At 36.6% G+C, this 14183-nt stretch overlaps 1 pseudogene; it reads left to right on the top strand.

Annotated features, from left to right (window-relative positions):
• Positions 1-126: 126 nt before the first annotated feature.
• The window catches only part of LOC112510782, an 87752-nt pseudogene continuing 73695 nt past the window's right edge, over positions 127-14183 (top strand).

Below are 14183 nucleotides of genomic sequence, written 5' to 3'. Positions count from 1 at the left end.
AATTATAACAAAAAGTATTTATAAGATATAATATTTAAATATATATCTCTTGTTTAAAGATGTAATAATATGTCTTATATATAATTATTTTTACCGTTAGATGATATCATTAATCACGTAATCTACTCCAAAGCGAAACCCTCTTTCAATCGGTGGTTTCATTACCGTTAGTTTCCCGGTCCCCGTCCGGCGAACAGAAACGGCTATCTCACAACAAGCAACGGTGTCCATGGTTGGATATTTCTTGATCAGACAAYAGATTTGCGATTTCTTCTTGTAGTTTCACCACACTCTCACCGATTTTTTCCCGTATAAGTCTATCATGCCAGACAAYGTCGAAAAATYAATACAACCACCACTCGGTTCCACCGTGATTCCAGTAGTGAACAAGCTTCGTGAAGTACTGACAAAGGTCGATGGAGCCGATTCGGAATTGGAGTTGCCGCTGGTGGCTGTCATTGGCAGCCAAAGCAGCGGGAAGTCGAGTGTTTTAGAAGCCCTTGTCGGCCGTGACTTCTTGCCCAGGGGTTCCGATATATGCACTCGCCGTCCCCTGCTTTTTACAGTTAGTACGGACTGATGAAGAAGCCATTAAATACGGTGAGTTTGGCCACTTGCCTGGGAGGAACTTCTTTGATTTCTCTCAAATTCGTGCAGAAATTCAGGTATTTGCGTTTAAATTATGGCGTTTTAGTTACAACTAATTTTTTCAGATTTTTTATTTGGGCAGTAGTATTGTTGCGCTACACAATAAAGAATTTATCTATTAAAAATCATTTTTCAAGGATCACAAACTTTTCGAAACCCCAATAAACTTGCAAGAATCATCAACAATGTAACACTGCATTCAAATTGCACTGAAATCCATMCAGTTTTGTTTTCTWGACGTACTTATTTAGAGGGATTGGATAGGGMTTGCTTCTTTTTCTCACAGAAAAACTCCAATTTAAGCCTTGATGGAAGTGGCTTAAGTTATTCGTTCAGGCTCAAGGGCTTTAGCTAAAGAAAAGTTAAGGCAGCGAGGCAAGGGGTCCATACTTTTTTCTTAGATAAYTCTTTCCAAATTTTTTGATGACAAGATCTGAATTCTTTTTTATGCWTGCATTATGTCTTCAAGCAGCGCCAGATACAAAGAAAAACAGAACTACCTACCAATAAAAGAAAATAGCTAGGTGCTCCCATTTGAGMCGATAAAGTATCATGGTCAAAGGCGCTTCTTGTACATTGAAAGTTCAGAGGTTAAGTTGTAATATTGATCGGATGTTCGTTGTTGGAGTTRGTTGATGAAAGTTAATGCTTATGATTATTATTAGTCGGTGCTAATGGTTGTTACAAGGGCACCACCACTTAGGTAGGTAGTTTTTGTTGTTGGAGAGGCTAAAAATGTATTCCATTMAAAGTTACCAAGGATAGGTAGTAATACAACAGTATAGTTTGTTGGAAGAAACTTTATAGTCTACGGTAAGATAGTGRAAACACTTCAGTTGATTTTCGAGCTAGCCTTTGTCAGCAAACAAACTTTTAGTTGAAGTTGACCTTGCAACCCACCCATGTAATCCAACAGCTGAGACAAACAGGCATTTCCGAGAGTTGACGCCCTTTATTCAAACTTAATGGGTGATACATCAGGAAATCAAACATTGTGAAAGTTTGTAGGWTGTAACATGGAAAATAGAGAGAAATTTAAAGCAAGAGGAATAGATTTATAGAGTTTTCGTGTTTTTTGTTTCTCTTGCTTCTATTTCCATTCGATGATATTTATTATAGTCTTTGCCAAGATTTCCAAAGTTCTTGTGTTAGTTCCTAGTTGTAAACTGCAGTCATTACACAACGATTGACATCAATTTTGTGTTTCAAAGGCTGAAACTGAGAGGGAAGCAGGAGGGACTAAGAGAATATCAAACAAACAGATTTACCTCAAAATCTTTTCACACAGAGTTCTGGACATGACGTTGGTTGATCTGCCTGGAATGACWAAGGTTCCGGTAGGTGACCAGCCATTGGATATCGAGATACAAATCCGTAAAATRATACTGTCTTACATCAGGCAGCCACRTTGTATAATTTTAGCTATTACACCTGCAAATTCAGATTTGGCAAATTCAGATGCGCTTCACATAGCAGGAATTGCTGATCCTGATGGTGAGTCAAATATGATATGGTGATACTACATATGTCCTTTTTTGATTGTACAGCGCTTATATTCCCCTTCTTTCAGGTAATCGTACAATCGGCKTAATTACGAAGGTTTGATGAATCTTCATGTTCTGTACTTCTTTTTGGAATTTTCATTGTTTGCTTATAAGGCATATGAGCATTGCGTTTTTATCTGTAATTGCAGTTGGATATCATGGATAGATACTGATGCCTGCAATCTTTTGCTTGGCAAAATCATTCCTCTTCACCTTGGTTATGTTGGTGTTGTCAATCGCTGTCAAGAGGTAACTCGTTTTTAATCTATTTAGTTTGTATAGCAAACTCCCTTTCTAAATACGGAAATATATCTTGTGTGCTTTGACTTTAAGTAGTAAATTTCGTGCCATAAGAAAATGATMTAAATTAATTCTCAAAAACCTAATTGAAATTAATTTGAAAAAGGAGGGGGAATRGTATATGCATGCTATGGTGCTAATCTGCGGAACGGTGCAGATGATTGCTAATGATTCTTTAATGAAAAAAATGCCAATGTAAGCTCTTTGGTCGGACAAATACGTATATCGATCTGCTTTTCTTTTATTTTGAATGAAAATATTCTGCAAAAATATCGATGTTGTAACATCATTGCTACTTTCACAGGATATTGAGCTCAATCGCGGAATACAGGATGCACTTGCATCAGAGGAGGCTTTCTTTCACAGTCATCCAGTATGGCATCGGTGTTTCTCATCTCCCACCTCAAACTATAGATCCATACATATACATTTATATCTATAGGTTGCTACCATACTAGTAACACACCCTTTTATGGTGATACACAGGTATATAATGGTGTTGCAGATCGCAGTGGCATCCCTCAACTGGCCAAGAAGCTGAATCAAGTATAAATCTTTACTGACTTCACTATGTGCACAAATTGTCATGTTGTTTAAGTTTAATGGTTCTTGTTTTCAGATTTTTGTAAAACATATCTTCAAAATGCTTCYKGATTTGAAGTCTAGCATCCGGTCTAAATTAGTTGTTGCTGCGAAGGAGCATTCCGGCTATGGGCACATGCCACGAAAAGTATGTAGCCTCTACCCATTRWTATCGTGTTCTCATTTTTTTGGGCCTATATTGTGCATGCTACTAAGGTTGGGAGTTCATATCTTCTTGTTATCCAAATGGAAAATCTCTGAGAGACAAACCCATCACAGCATTGTWAAAGCTCCATGCTGAAAATGAACTGTATATTTACATTTTTTGATATTTCTACAATAAGTAAAACTCAAGTTAGTGTGAATGAAAAAGTGAAAGAAAACTTCACTAGGTAGACATAATGTTTATCCTAGGCTGAATGCTGACTATATGTTATTATGGTAAGTGTAAAAGAAGAGGTAATTCTGAACTTTTTCATGAATATGCTATGATGACTAAAGTGAATTTCTTACCTTAACTCTATATTCAGCAAAAACTCCTTTTTTTCTTTTTTGATATGGGTTAATGTATATATTATTCAATCATTTTACGCCATGTGGGCTTGTTACCAGTAATTTCATCTTATCTAGARAAACTTAATTTCAAAACTGTAATTGCCCATGGTCATGCATATTAACCGGTCCACAACTTAAAATCATAACCATATAACACATTAACCTGTCGACAATTTGTGCAGCAAACAAGGTATTTCTAGGTGCGCCCTACACACATAAATATGTATACATATGCATATGCCTATTCATATAGATATATGTTTACATATGCACAATAGAATTGAACTCTTTGTCCTAGTTGTTAGAGTTCTGAAATTCGGAAATTCCCATTTGTATCTTAATATAGGTAAAGCACATTAAGATGTTCTATTTAGTTAAACTTATCAAATATTCTTCACGGTTCAACATTCAGGACCCAACGTTGGTACACCGCCTCTTAACCCTACAGAATCATATTAAGGATATTAATGTTTCAAAAGATTCACTCATACCATTTTGGTGACTAGAAAAAAACTGKAAACAAGAAGGAAAAACGTAATTTGAGTAGCACTTCACAATTCAAATTCATTACTTAGATGTCTATTATACAACCCCAATAAATAACTTGTAGACTTGAATTATAATAATTTACCACATAATCACTTACCATGGAAGTTTTTAATTGTACTAAGGTAATGGTCATTTCTAGGTATTGACTTCTTTCATATACGTACGAGTACAACTATGTCTCTGTCTACTTCCATTGTACCACACATATATGAATGTGTTACATTTGGCTTTATGTAACTATATTTGCCATTTATTATTGCAATAGTGTGTACATACTGAATTTACATGCTTTCCAGCTTGATCATGGATCGTTGGTTCTGAACATTCTTCTGAAGTACTCCAAAGGTAAGAAGAATCATTTGTCATATGTTAGCAGTATACGTTTGCATCACCCATTATTAGACTATATATAGTTAAGGGTAAATTCTATATTTAAGGATGGAACAAGGATCCWGAAAGTCACAATATATATGCATATATACGTGTACATGTATGTTATATATGTATACACATGTATGYTATWTATAGGGTTAGGTTCCGGTGAGAGTGGAAGTTATGGTGAGAAGGGTGAGAAGGGTAAGAAGGGATCACCACCCTTGGATCAATTCTAATTGAATATCAACAGTAATGTGGTGCACCTAGAATGCACCGGATCAATTCTCGTGAGGATGCACTGGATCAATTCTCGTGACAAACGCAATTTATGGGGTGGGGGTGAGATTAAAAGTGATCAAGGGTCCAGATCCCTTCTTATGCTTCTCACCTTAACTCCTTTTCTCACACGATCCTTCGTCTATATATATGTATATATGTGTATGATATATATGTATGTATGTGTAAATACCATCCCAAAATAGATGTCCACGATGAAAATGACAAACAGTTGTAGGAATGCTTAATATTACACTTTTTACTCAAGTAAATGACACTTTACCMTTAATAATAGAGAGAGTTCTTTTTCCATCTCACAACTGAGGGTAGAATGGGAAAGTAGAAATATACTTTTGAAAGTGGACATTTATTATGGGACAAACTAAAATAGAAATGTGGACATGTATTTTGRGACAAAGGGAGTATATGTGTATGTCTGTATATGCTGGTAGTGTATTTATGTATGTATCTACGTATCTTTTCAAAAATAACTTATTAGAAAACCTTCATTACAGCTTTTGTGTCCCTGGTGGATGGAAGAAATGAAGAAAAGTTGACATCTGAGGTGTATGGTGGAGCACGCATTCACTGTATCTTCCAGTCAATATTTGTCAGCCGTTTGGAGGTATGCTTAACTTGAGTGCCATATGAAGGTGTAGGTTAGTCCATTTTTAATGGATGTTTCTATTCTTGTTTTCCAAATCTAGATTTTCCCTCTGCAAACTTGTTAACTACATTACTTATATGCCACATAAATTTAACCATTCATATGCATTGGTGSTTTTTTTGAKATTATGATCAATAACATAAAACGTTAATGTCTCTTGATGATCACAATATATGCTATGTCGCAGGAGGTGGATGCATTTGAGCGATTATCTGATGAAGACATYCGTACTGCAWTCCAMAACGCAACTGGTCCTAGATCTGCTTTRTTTGTGCCAGAGGTTCAGTTTTTTCTTTGTTTTTTCATATTAATAWAATAATAAGTTGATACTTTATTGCGAACTAGCAAAGATATTATAGYTGTCTTTTCAGTATAGTATATTAGTATKCAACATCATGCCTWTAGCTAGTGACAAGTTCAACTGAAATATATAGGTTCCATTTCAAGTTCTGATCCGAAGGCAGATAGCTCGTTTGTTGGATCCTAGTCTTCAGTGTGCTAGATTGGTATACAATGAAATAGTAAAAGGTTGGTTTCTCTTTTATTCACATTTTGAGACATATTTCAGATGAACCATCACTTTTTGAGGGCATTAAGTTTTGAGATATATTTCAGATGAGCCACAGTTGTCTAGTGCATRAGCTGCAGCGGTTTCCTCTTCTTAAAAYGCGCATTAATGAAATTGTCGGGAACTTTTTGCTTGAAGGTCTTGAACCTTCACAGACAATGATTGGACACATGGTTGAAATGGAGGTATGTTGAAAAAGGATTGGAATTTGCAACATTYTTTTCATCCCTACAAAAAAAGCATTCTTAKTTTCCATATTATTGYTAAGATTTCATTATGTGTAACAACAATTCRTAGTCTATWCTTTATAGTCACCACTGAGTAATCAGAATAAATAYTGAATTTTTTATTCTTAATTTCCATATAATTGCTAAAAGTCCATCATAGCATAACTACAATTCRTAGTGTGTACTTTKCAGTCGCCACTGAGTAATCAGAGTAAATATCAAATATTTGTTCTTAATTTTCATATTATTGATGAAATTCCATCACATGTACCTGCAATTCATAGTCTATACTTTATAGTCACCGCTGAGTCATCAGAATAATGTCAAATTTTCTAGCATAAACTAGAACAATATTTCTTAAGTGGAGATGGAGAAAGGAAAGATGGCCCTTCTTTTTGGCAGATGTTAGACCTTCAAGAGACGTTACGATGCTCCTTTGTGCATTTACATATCTTTTATTGAGAATTTAAGATATTGATGAATAGGTTGATCAGCAATCCTTTACACTAAGAAATATATGTCAAAAAGGGGTGCTACTGATACATTTTAATGAGAGAAGGAAGGGGCCATCGTCTAATTGTGTTTGTAGAGTTTGGGTAATCAAGAAATATCGATTATTAATTGTGAGAATAAATTTCTGTTACCCCAATTTGTAGTATGTTTGTTGTTTATTTCTCTCAGTAACAGAAGTCTTCTTTTGGTCCCTTTCTTATGCATGGTATTAGAACCTTAATCCTAAATACAAAAACCCTAATGTGCTGAAGTCCTCCAGATCAGCCCTGCGCCAGTGCAAAGACATGCACCTGCGGTGGTGCATCACTACCACCACAACTTCCATCTTGCTTAGTCAAATCAATTCCCATTTGATTTAGTAACATGGCTGGGAGTTTATGGAGGTCCTGCTCATGCATCGACAACAGCCAGGTGATCGAGGTTCTATCTCGTGCCTCTGTTGCTATCAAAAGTTTTACATCCAAGCGTCTGCCAATGTTGGAAATCTTGTTGGAAAACCGTTGCTTTAAGAAACCTTGCTGCTTAACGATGCTCTTGTATGGATACTATGTTGAATGTGCTGCTTTTTTAGTTTCTGTCATCTATTTACTGGTGTTGATTTTATCGTAGGTAAGGTGTGACTGTAGTCGCGCAGTGGTGGATTGATTTATTGTCCCACACTTTGCAGTAATTAATTGCTTGTATTGTTGTTTTGATCAGCTTGATGTTTAGCTTTTTGGTTGTACAACTTGGTTCATGCTTCCTGTTATTCTTGGGAGTAGCCCTCTTTTAGCACGTCATCTTTACCAAACCTTGTAGTAGTAGGGAAAAGTCGGGAATGAATGGATCGAAGGGAGAAGTAATGCATGTAGAAGATAACATGACTCYAATAGGCTCTAGGAAAGTCTATTAGGGAGCTATTCGGTTTGCAACTTTACCATGCTTAGGTAATCCCCTTRCTAGTTTTTCAGCTTATTCCCTTTGAAGATAATTAATGACTTAGCCATTCATGTTATTTGTGCACATTAACTTCGAAAAGTGAAGCCTAACTTSACCCTCTCTATTGATTGTCTTATATATTCCAATGTTATCTAGTTATCGACAAAATCGCTTGAGACCCTTATTTCTTGGTTACTTTGCTAGTCATTATACCGGCTCTGGATTTACAGTTTACCGAGATATGCCATGAGTTTTATGGTCCGTGTTGACCATATCGGTCTATTTCTTCACCAATGTGAACAATATACAGAATATACAGTCAATTGGGTCAAGCTTTTGATCACTTGAAGAAACTGCAACTTAGGCTTGAATTATTTTTGTCTACTTTATTCTCCAAGTATTGTCGATTCACTAAGCATAAATGTGTCTTTTCTTCCTTAAAACAAGTTCAGATCTAGTACCATTTTTTGTTTAGTTTATTCTAATGCATGGTATCGAACCCCTATTAGTATGCTTGTGATTTTGGGTATCGTTTAATTTTGTGTATGATTTTTTTAGGTAACGTCGGTGTATTTACTTTAGTTGCATGCTGAAAATTTCTAAGATTATAGGATGGAAGCATTATGTAATAATTCGCTTTCCATTCACTAAGATTGATYCTAGAGTTTTTTTGATGTCTTTGTGGGTTCTTCTTGGCACAAATAAGATCTTGTTGTTWCCCTACTAGTTCGTTGTGGTAGTTTGATCATGAAGATGTTAGTTTATCTGACTCTTTTTCTCCTCATGTCTAAACGGATACATCTCCATCTTCTTGTTTGTGATCCTTGGGTAACCTTCCATCCTAGTCAAGTTGATGGGGCAATAGTTGTTACTTTGGTATTTTTGAAGAAAGCAATTTGGTGATTTGTCTTTGTTAACTGTTAAGGTTATCTTGTTCATGCCATGTATCTTATACCTACTTGCTTCACACACGAGCTAATCATCATGCCTCGATGTTATGGGTAGTTTGTTTTGCTAAATGTATATGAGACTCGGTGTTGATCTTTCTTATTGGAAAGAGATTATTTAATGTAATTTGAGGTACACGCTAAAGCAAAACTCTGATGATTCTTTGTCTCACTTGAAGGCAAGGTTGGTTGCGGAGGGGTACTATTTAGAATCACATTGCGGATTRTGGGAGATCTCTATTTTTGTGAACAAGATAACTTGGTGTAGACATTGTGATTACTTTGTTTTCCACTTCTCAACCACTTCATGTAACTCTTGAGGACGAAGTTTAAATGGAGCATCCTATGGTTTTGTGGTTTAGGAGTCTAGCTAGGGTCTTCATAATCCTATGAATAMGAGGCACAACCCCTAAGGCTAGTCATACAAGCGGTGGGGATAATCAAATAAAGTGTCCTTTGCAAAGGACCAAACTAGGCAAGAGAATGTCCAAAGAAGAATGCCTTCAATTGCAATACTCGAGATTACGAAATGTGAAAGCAGTAGTCTACCAAGAGGATACCTATGTAATGCAATGAGTTGCATTGGTTCAAGGACTGCTTGAAGAAACATAGCTTCCGTGTGATGGAGGAGCATTTCCATGTACAAGGCARTTGTTGGGGACAATGACAGTGCATTATGAGAGACTAAAGCCGGAAGGTAACAAAGCACCATGTCCAATGGATGGGAGAAAGCATGGAAAATCTAAAAAAAAAGACATCAGAACAAGGTGTCGTGAATTGGGGGTAAGGGAGAATGTCATTGGGGGTAAGGGAGAATGTCATGGCCCGAGTTCTTCGAGTCCGAATATGCCACATTGATGCAATGTTGATTTTAGGTACAAATATAGAGGTTTGTGAAGGAAACATTCACCAATTACTACTCTAGTACAGTGTAGAGACTTTTATGTTGTGCAAACTGTAGGAAATAAAGCTAGGGATATCGATATTTTGTTAGCTGATTCTTAGGGATCGGATACATATTATGTTGATTCTCTATTTATTAGATAGAACTTGTATTATCTCTTWGGGGCTGATTTGTTAGAACCATTTATATCTTATAGACTGATTTATAGGAACCGTTTAAGGCTACSTGTGTATAAATTTGTACATTTAGAAGCTTTTTCACACATTTCAAACAGCTCCATGGTATTAGAGCTATAGGTAAGAAATCCTACTTATTGTCTTCTTTTAATCWCCTTTTCCCTATCTCTCAAAACCTCTCTTCATGGGGGAATCRTATCTGTTATCCAAGGATTCCTCCCCTTCCGGTCCCAAGAATCCTTAAACATCTTGTATTGGCTCAACTATCTCTAAGAAGCCATTGGTGTGATCATTGTCAAAGAACAACACACATGTGGAAGTTGCATAAAAAGCCTACTGATCGGAAGCCAAATAGGGATCGTGAAGCAAGAGGTAATACCGTCATTTCCGAGGCATCTTAACCATGTAACTTCACCCCATTCAACAAAGAGCAGTTGGAACTTCTTCAACAACTCATACAAAGGCAAACAACCTTGCTTAAGGCTCCAACAACGCTGCAGTACATACAACAAAATCCTCCTCCTCCCCTAGGATTGTAGACTCGGGTGCATCCTTTCACATGACAAGTGATAGGAGGTTTTTACACACTCTTAGACATATGAAAGGAACCACAAAGCAAGTATACAATATGGTCCAATATCGTCTTTCCAAGTAATAAAGCGGTAAAATACCGGTTATCGTCCACGGAGATTGTTGTAAAAGCCTAATAAAAGTCTAATGAAAGAAATGATTTCAGATGATGATTTTGAAGACTTTGATTGGTTTGAATTAACAGCTTAAATAACAAATATATAAAGGTAGCATGGGTGTAAGACTTGTAGTGAGATTTGAACGCAAATTCCAGCAGACAGTGTTGTAGCAATGCTACAGCATGCGGTCAACAATGACTTATTCCACCATTGCACTGATATTATAGCTTTCAAACCCATATTCCTATGTGGTATCAGGACCACGATCGCATGGAACAGTAAATGGCAATGGAATCAAACCTCCTCCTATAGGTAAGTTCAGTCTGTAAGTGATAGTGTCAAATGGTGTCCTCAAAATATATGGATTAGCAAATTCCTTTGTCTAAAAATCACTCTTCCGAGTAGATTCTCATATCATTCAAGTTGGTGTGTTCTTAGTAGCTCATTCCTAAGTCTACCACAACTTTAACACTTTGATAAGTGACCAACCTGTCTAGAACAATCAATTTGAGAAGTATAGATGACAAATTCCTTTATCAGTAACTCTTCCAAGTCTACTTTCCGTATCATTTTTGAATTGACGTGCATTCAGTGGCTCATCCCCGAGTCCACGACACTTTTAACACTTTCAAAGTGATCAACTCGTCAAGAAGTATTTTTGGATTTATAAAACTTGAATGAAATAGTGGAACATTGTTATTGCGAAACAACGTCCACTTTTCTTCGATTTATAAAACTTGAATGAATTAGCTACCCATTACGGAAAGTAAATGACAAAAAGTAAAGACATAAAAGTAAATGACATAATGTAAAGAGTGGAAAGTAATTTGCAAGGGAACTAAATAAAGTAAATACAAGATGCAATGCTACAATAATGGAACGTAAAGTGAAGAATATAAAAGATGTACTTTAATTAACTTGAATTGATGTACAAAGTCAGATGTGATGTGATTGGGGATGATTAAAATAAGTTCCAAAAGCCTCTATTTATACTACGATAGAGAAGGAAAAGACAAAATGCATTGAGAAGATAAGGTTCCTAAAAGGTGAACAAAAAGGACAAAAGTACACTAAGAGCAATCATAACAAGTACACAAGGTACTATTGATGTAGAGGCATCGATGTTATTTTCAGCCGGTACAAGACCAACCCATTTTATGTCTCCAACTCACCTTGGGTTTGATTTAGACTTTTATTTTGGGTTCGAAACAATTAAAGGGAGGAGTATAATTTTCTAGTAGCCCAAARGAGATTAAGATTCTTTCTCATTAATAGTCCTTTAATTGCTTTCCAACTTTTGGTCTTTCTTTAGTCTTCTCATTTTTCAAGAGTTATGTTTATTTTAATCTTCCGTCCCTATTTATGGGGCTCCAAGTTGTAGCAGGAACACATCTTTATTTTGAGTAATGGGTTGACACTAGCTTGTGAAGCTGTTTTGAGTGTTCATACACAAAAGGAGTCGATTCTTGATTGTTGCTAGTGTGGTGCTGTTGCTTTATCATAGTAACATCAATCTTTGCCAATTTGGTTAATTTTGGTGGTGTTTAAGTACTTTATCCTTGATCTAATATGATTGTTAATCTCACCCTAGACTTATTCCTCTTTTTACCCATCCACCTACATATCAACTGGTATCAGAGCAAACCCAGGTTGTCCTCGGGTTGTGTTCTTACTTCTTGTCATCTTACTAGTTTCTTTCTTCCATAAAAAAAATCATGGCAATTCCTCATGGTATGAACGCATAAGAAGCTCAGAATTCAGGCGTGATAGACAGATTGAAGAACTTCAAAGAACTACTTAACTCATAACTCAACAGCTTGCAAGACTRCTGGATGACAAACCACGAAGTGATTCAACTGACCCTAGCCATTATAGTTCAGATGAATCTGATCAGTCTTTTGTTCACAAAAGAAGAGTTAAAGATGATCTTAGAGATGCTCCAAAATTCCATGGAGGATCAAACTTGGATGATTTTATTGAGTAGCTGAATGATATTGAGAACCTTTTCGATGTCAAGGGGTATTCCGATGAGAAATGTTACAAAGTTGTTGTTTTGAAACTTAAGAAATATGCTTTGTTATGGTGGGAGAACATGAAAGCCAAGCGAGAACGAAGTGGCAAGTCTAAGATCCGGTCTTGGAGAAAACTCAAGAAACTACTCAAGGAGAGATTCCTTCCAGATTCTTACAAGCAAGATCTCTGCATCAAGATAACCAACTTCAAACAAGGTAATCTTAGTATTATTGATGAATACACTCGTGAATTTGAGTAACTTGTGTTATGTAGTGGAATTCAGGGGAGACCGGAACAAACTATGGCTCGTTATGTTGGCGGATTGAACCATGATATTGCTGAGAAACTTGAATTGCAACCTTACTGGTCCYTTGAGGAGGTTTGCAAGGTAGCTTCTAAGATTGAGAAGCATGCTAAGAATAAGAAGGCCAAAAAGGCAACTCTTAAGCCATTTTCAAAGTATAGCAGTTCATTCCAGAATCCTTTCTATAAAGAAATCCCACCAAAAGGTGAAAACTCAAAGCAAGACAAGGGTAAAGGTCCTACTGATGTACCAAAGAAGAAGTGCTTGAAATGTCAGGGTTAGGACACTTTCAAGCTGAATGTCCTAATCGGAGAGTCACGACTTTGAAAGAGGTTGAAGAGGTTCACGTTGTAGAAGAAGGAGAAGACGAGATGCCAATCTATGATGAGGAATGTTACTCTGAAGAAAGGGTTAAACCTGATGAAAGAGATGAAGGAGAGCTTTTGGTGATATGAAGAGTGCTCCATGCAAAAGAGGTGGATCCTAATGACGAGCAAAGGGAGYAGATATTCCACTCAAGGTGCACGATCAAAGTTAAGGTATGTAGCCTTTTATTGATAGTGGTAGCTGTATGAATGTTGCATCCACAAACCTTATCAATAAAGTTAGCATTCTGACCTCATCTCACCCAAATCCATACAAGCTTCAATGGCTAAATTAGGGATCCGACATGAAAGAGACCAAACAGGCCCTACTCTCATTTTCTATTGGTAAGTCTTGTCAAGATCAGGTTCTTTGCGATGTTATACCTATGGGTGCATGTCATATGTTGCTTGGAAGACCTTGGCAATATGATAGATGTAATCAGAGAGAACTAGGACCGAGATATTAGAGAGAATTCTCTATTATATGATTAATCAGATAAATTCAAATTTACAAGAGGAGAGACACTATATATAGACATAATTACACGGGAAACCCTAACCCTAAAGCCCATCGGGCTTGGACACATTACCATAACTAGGTTACTTAATTAACACTCCCCCTCAAGCTGGAGCATATATATTGATCATGCCCTGCTTGTTAGAAAAAGATGTGATTCGGTTCCCTGGTAATGCTTTGGTGAAGACGTCGGCTAATTGATTGCTAGTTCTGACATGAGAGGTTGAAATAGATCCATCTTCAAGCTTTTCCCGAGTGAAATGACAATCTATTTCAATATGCTTAGTTCTCTCGTGAAATACAGGATTGCTTGCAATATGGATAGCTGCCTCATTGTCACACCATAAATTCATCAGTTTAGATTGATTAAATCCAATCTCTCCCAATAGATTACGCAGCCATATCAACTCACAAGTAGTTTGAGCCATTGCACGGTATTCAGATTCAGCACTTGATCTTGATACAACATTCTGCTTCTTGCTTTTCCAAGATACCAGATTCCCTCCCACAAAGATACAATAGCCTGTTGTTGACCGTCTGGTTGTA

The sequence above is a fragment of the Cynara cardunculus genome (genome assembly GCF_001531365.2).
Source record: "Cynara cardunculus var. scolymus isolate 2C chromosome LG 1, CcrdV1, whole genome shotgun sequence".
Classification (NCBI taxonomy): domain Eukaryota; kingdom Viridiplantae; phylum Streptophyta; class Magnoliopsida; order Asterales; family Asteraceae; genus Cynara; species Cynara cardunculus.
Note: the sequence above shows the minus strand (reverse complement) of the source record. Positions and strands in the feature narration are given on the sequence as shown.